The following is a 6,926-nucleotide window of genomic DNA, read 5'->3' as shown; positions in this document are numbered from 1 at the left end:
GGCTCTTGGAGCAATAAAAGAATGAGATGCACCCGAGTCCATTAATGCATACACATCAGAACACTCGATGATGAGATTACCTGACACCACGGTGTTGAAGGTGTTAGCCTCCTGCTGTGTCATAGTGAAGATCCGTGCTGGAGCTGATGGACCTTCACCTCTGAACCCTGCTGAAGAAGAGGCTGCCCCTCTCCCTCTGCCTCTGCCACTGGCCTGTGTCGCGGCTGGAGCTACTGGCTGTGCCACACTACCTGAAGCTGTCTGTTGGGGCTGTGTCACGAAAGCTGCTCTAGGACACTCCTGAGCCATGTGTCCCTCCTGTCCACATCTGAAACATACATTCGTCCCAGCCCGACACACTCCCTTGTGTGGCTTACCACACCTCGCTCAAACTGCATTATCTGCACCAGAGCTTGAGCCACTGCCTAATCCCAGCCCTGACTTGATCTTGCTCCAGAACTTGTTCTTCTTGGACTTGGCTTTACCCCACCTCTTACTGCCTGAACTCAAAGATGAAGGGTCTAGTCTTCCCCCAGTCGGAGTCTTGGAACCAGAAGGCTATGCTACAGACTATTTAACTTTTCCTTCAATGATTGCACTAGCCTCCATCCTCCGGGCCATATCCACTATGGCATGAAAACTCTCCCTTTCGGCTGACTGGATCAAGGAGGAATACCTGGAATGGAGCCTCATGATATACCTCCTTGACTTCTTCTGATCTGTGTCCAGATTTTGCCCTGCAAACGGCAACAGCTCCAAAAATCTGTCTGTGTACTCATCCACACTCATCTCATCGGTCTGCCTCAAATGTTCAAACTCTATCATCTTCAATTCCCTTGAGCTATCAGGGAAAGCCCATCCTGCAAACTCATTTGCAAACTCTTCCCAGGACATACTATCCACCCTCGGGTTCACGTAGTTTTTAAACCACTCACGGGCCTTCTTGCATTTCAGTGTGAACCCAGCCATCTGAATGGCTCTACTGTCATCAGCTCCTATCTCATCTGTAATCATCTTGACCCTCCCAAGGTACTCAAAAGGGTCATCACCTGTTTCATATTGGGGAGCACCCAGCTTCATGTAATCGGTCATCTTGACCTTGCTCCCTCCAGATGAGGTAGGTTTAGGTGTTTGGGTATCTGGGACTGTAGGTTCTGCTGGTGGTGGAGGAGGTGCAGCATTCCCTGGGGTAGGGTTTGCTGTACCTGGATAGTAAGGTGGAGGTGGGTACATGAGATACTGTGAGTATGGTGGGTAGAAAGGTGGGTATGGCATGTGTGTGGGATAAGGGTTAAAGCTAAGGTAATCCGATGTACCTCCCATCGAATACCCGAGATTCTGAGAAAAGGGTGGGTATTGCGGTGGCTGAGCAAACCCCGAGGCCTGAGTGCCTCCCTGTGACTCTCCCATACCCTCTTCTGACATACTCATTCCAAGACTGCCATCCCTCCTCTGATCCACATCCATCTCATCCCTCACATCATCTGACGTTCCTCCTTGAACTGTTCCCCTTACTGATCGGCTTCTTCCCATATCCAAAGACCTTCTAGGGTCTCTAGCTGCTCTATCCCTGCTGGACCTACTTGACATTACCCTAGGCAATGCTGGAGGACGGGCATCAGTGCCCTCATCCTGAGGTGGTACCCCAGTCAATCGTGCAGATCGACGAGTTCCTCTCATCTTGTTTTCTGAAAAACAGTACATATCATACAACATTAGCATCATATGGTTCATGTGGAAACACATGAACCCGCATCACATACAAAGCATACATATCATAGCATTAATGGACATGCATATTATCATGGCATTTCACATCATCATACAAAACAGGACTCAACATCCTATCCTAGTGGACATGATCTTTCCTATTGTGCTTGACCTTCTATAACCTCTATGAGCCCGACACTCTAGGTCCGACCATATGAACCTAGGGCTCTGATACCACTTTGTAATGACACGGAAACCAGACCGCTACTGGCGCTAGGATCCAGATCGGCTTAAGGCCGCCGGGACCCGTAGCAAGCCAAACATACATCCTGTATACCTGTTAATACCCATACATGATCATACATAACATAGAACTGTAAAATTTTTTTCTTTCTTTTACCCAGCTTAACCTGCACATACTCATAACATAAACATAAACCACACACTGGAGCCCTCATCAAATGCTCCAATGGGGTATCATAACATATATTAAGCTGGGTCTAACATAAACATCATAAAACATGGATCATGTATATAAGAGGGGTTAACCATACATATAGGGTCAAGCACAATCTCTAATCCTCAATAACATAATATTGCATTACATGGCTGTACTATACTTTACATTACATCATATTCATGTCCACTCTAACTATTACATAATACATGACTTCTTTACTCTTGACAATCTCCTGGTCTATCCCGTACCTGCAAGCCTGGGGGTTAAGGGAGAGGGGTGAGCTACTAGAGCCCAGTGAGTAGAATAGTAAAAAAAACATTATATTAAATTTTCATGCTTTCATGGAATGCATCACATCACAACAAATCACATCAAGGATGGTATTGTCACTAATAGTCCTGTACATAGTCCAATCGTGCCAGGGGCGTAGAATGGGCCTCGACCTGGACTTTCTCTTAACATAGCATAACATAACATGACATTCCAATAGTGCCAGGGGCGTAGAATGGGCCTCGACCTGGTCTTTCTCTTAACATAGTGCCAGGGGCGTAGAATGGGCATCGACCTAGACTTCCATACATACCATAACATCATCATATCATATCATATAAGGACTAAAAGATCATCCAATATCCATCCACATCATCATCATAAAATGCAATGCAACATATTCGTGAATTCTAATGCACACAACCTACAATATCCCATGGCAATCGTGATGCATGAATCATGCTAAAATTTCATATTTTGTTAATTTAAAACATAAGAGTTTATTCTACTCACCTCTGGCTGACTCTAGAAAGGCTCTATGGCAGCTGACTCACTGCTGGGGTCCTCGGTTCCTCGGGTCCGAACCTACACAGGTGGACTCCAATGAGGGACCAAACATACATAAACATGGCTCTAAAATACTCCCCAAAAACCCCCTAAAACACCTCAAAACAACCATGGAAAGCATGCAAAGGAGGGCTGAACATGGCACTTTCGGCGGCAGGTTCGGCGGCCGAAAGTCATGCACCTTCGGCGGCACTTTCGGCGGCCGAAGGTTCCCTCCAGAGACGAAACTCATGCATGTTCGGGGGCACTTTCGGCGGCCGAAACTCCCTTCCAGAGCCGAAAGTCCAACTTTCGGGGGCAGGGTTCGGCAGCCGAAAGCTTGCCTCCACAGGCAGGTTCGGCGGCCGAAAGTCCTTTCGGCTGCCGAACCTGGTTTCTCCCAAAGGGCAGAAACTCGGTCCAAACATGCTCCAAAGCCTCCCAAACTTCCAAACATTCATCCAAACCTCTCAAAACATGCATACACACATACATCAACACCTAGGGGTCTCAAACTATCCTACATCCCAACTAAAACACATCAAACATGCATATACAACACACATTGTCCACAAGAGCACCTAAGCCCTATCAACATGCATAAACTCTAACACATGCATTCTACCCCATGATACAACTTAAAACTTGTTTAAAATATAAGATAAGCTAGAGATCGACTCTTACCTCTTGAAGCTCGAGAGTAGAGGCGATATAACTTGGAGTTGGGAGAGATCTAACCCCTTGGACCTCCAAGCTCTAAAAACTTGCTCTTTTGTTCAAATATCTTCAAATCAACAAAAAACTTGTTAAAACATGAAAGATCAGAGGAAAATCATCAAAAACGAACCATGGGAGAGCATGGACTCACCATTGGCCGAAAATGGGGGAAAACTCGCCCGTTTCGGCCATGGGGTCCTTATATAGGGGTTGGCCAGACCACCTTCGGAGGCCTAAAGTGTCTCCTAAACTCATGCAAGTTCAGCGGCCGAACATGGGGTTCGGCGGCCGAACCTGAGCCATCTTTCGGGGGCCTAACTTTCCCCCCTAAACTCTCAAATGTTCGGCGGCCGAACTTGAGGTTCGGCGGCCGAACCTGGAAATGCCTCCATGGTCTTTTTCATTCAAAAACTCAATTTAATTCTTACTTAAAATCATAAAATACATGAAAACATTTTATGAAAACATGATTTTACCCTTCTAGGGTTTCCGACATCCGAGATTCCACCGAACGGTAGGAATTCCGATACCGGAGTCTAGCCGGGTGTTACAATAATTAAAACAACCTATGAACGAGAAGAAGAAACATCAAAGAACAAAACCATAAATCAAAAATCAGAAAACTCACAAATATAAGTCATAAATAAAAAACCAGAAAAACCCAAATCTGAATGCCACTGCGAAATATGGAAGACAGATATACGATGAGCTTATGTGTATTCACATGTGATGAGCCGATGACCAGACGTGCGACGACCAGGAGATCTACTATAACGATTCGAAAACCGGATCGTTACCGGCGCTAGGATTCAAATCGACTTAAGATCGCCGGAACCCGTAGCAAGCCTACTATACATCCTGTACATCTGATAAAATCCCATACATGATCATACATTTATAAAAACTTAAATATAATATGAACCAAGACTCAACCTGTGCATGTATTATAAACTGAAAACATAAAAACATACTAGAGCCCTTATCAAATACTCTAGTATGGTGAACATCACATGCCTCAAGTTTGGTTCAACATACATCATAATAAAAAAAACTTTTACATAATGATCATGTTAACAGGGATTACAAAACTATCATTAGGGCAAAACACAATTTTAATCCATAATATATTACATATTGTAACGACCCGGAAACCGGACCGCTATCGGCGCTAGGATTCAGATCGACTTAAGATCGCAGGAATCCGTAGTAAGCCTAACATACAACCTGTCATACTGGATGAATCCCATACATGATCATACATTTTCATAAAAATTGTAAACTTTTCATCTACCAAGCTTGACCTGTGCATGTACTAAACTGTATACATCAAAATCCCATACTAGAGCCCTCATCAAATGCTCTAGTTGGGTCAACATATCATACATCAAGCTTGGTTCACATATCTTAACATTAAGCATTTACAAAAAGATCATATGCAACAAGGGATTAACCATACATTAGGGACAAGCACAATACTGATCCTCATCTTATTACATTACATCACATTACAATATTTTACATCACATGTCCACACTAATCTATTACATACACATAACCTTCAACCTCGACGACTTCCCGATCTAACTCTGACCTGCAAGCCTGGGGGTTAGGGGAAAGGGATGACCTACTAAAGCCTAGTGAGCAAAACATTAAAACAATTTAATAACATATGCTTTCATGAAATGCATCACAGCACAAACAATTCACATCACGGATGGACTTGTCACCAATAACCCTCTATATATCCAATGTGCCCGGCCCTCGACGGAGCTCCTCAGGACTTCCTCTTAAACATAACATAGAGCCAGGACGTGTGGACATGGGCAGCCCTGGACTTCATTACATAATGCTAGGACGCATGGAACAGGGCAGCCCTGGACTTCATTAATCATCATAATATCTCGAGGGCTAATAGGTCATCCAACAGCCATCCACATCAACATCATAAAATGCAATGCATAATATTCGTGAATTCTAATACAAAAACATCCTAATACATATCATGACAGTCGTGATGCATGAACATGCTAAACTTTCACTAGTTTAAAACATAATTCAGTTCTACTCACCTCTGGCTGACGCTGGACTGACTCTGAAACAGCTAACACTGCTGACCTCCTCGGTTCCTTGGGTCCGATCCTACACAGGTGGACTCACATGAGGGACCAAATATACTCTATCAAAACTCTAAACATCTCCCCAAAAATTCCAAAACATCATTATAACATGCATAGAAAATAGGCAAGGGAAGGCTGGACAGGGGACTTTCGGCGGCAGGTTCGGCAGCCGAAAGTCATTCTAGAGCCGAAAGTCACCAACCTTCGGCGGCAGGTTCAGCGGCCGAAACTCCCCTCTAGAGCCGAAAGTCCAAACTTTCGGGGGCGAGTTCGGCAGCCGAACCTGGATCCTCATGGGTGGCAGAACTCGATTCTGCCATCCCTCACCAAGCCTCCCAAAACCCTCCAAACTCATACTCAACACTCAAGAGCATGCATAAACACCTCATCAAGCATATAGGGACATAAACTAGCCTAAACCCCCAACATAACATCACATTAACATACATTTTCATACATTTAGCATTTAACTAACATAAACCCTAACATTTTACAACTAGCTTAAACATGCATTAAATACCCTTAAAACTTACTTAAAACATAAAAGAAGACAACGATCTACACTTACCTCTTGAAGATCGAGAGGAGAGGTGATCCAAACTTGGAGGTTGGGAGAGGTGATTTTCTTTTCAATAGCCATCTCAATTTTATGGTTGTTTTTATTTATTGATAATTGAATTTTATTGTTTATAAGAATTTGTTGATTTGTTGGAGCACATCTTAGAAGCTGCGGTATAAATATATGAGTTACATATAAAAATAGATACTAGATGTGCATTTCTTTTAGTTAATGAAAATTGAAAATCAAGTCCTCTATTTTATAGAATAAAAAAGAAAATAATAAGAAAAGGTAATATGTCAAATTAATATTTTAATCAATTTTTATAATTGAATTGCATAAATTAGATATATCAACCCATATAACTCAAATATTTATTCTGAAAGTCTCAAAGTACAAAGACTTTTTATTTCATATTACATGACGTTTATTGTTTAACCCACTGTAGGAGTTCGAATGACCACATTATTTTCATCCACCCAAACCCATACCCTGTAACACACAAAATCATATGGCAAATGTGTTCCAACCTGGACCACGATTGCTT

The sequence above is a fragment of the Manihot esculenta genome, chromosome 5 (genome assembly GCF_001659605.2).
Source record: "Manihot esculenta cultivar AM560-2 chromosome 5, M.esculenta_v8, whole genome shotgun sequence".
In the NCBI taxonomy this organism is placed as follows: Eukaryota; Viridiplantae; Streptophyta; class Magnoliopsida; order Malpighiales; family Euphorbiaceae; genus Manihot; species Manihot esculenta.
This window is presented reverse-complemented; position numbering follows the sequence as displayed.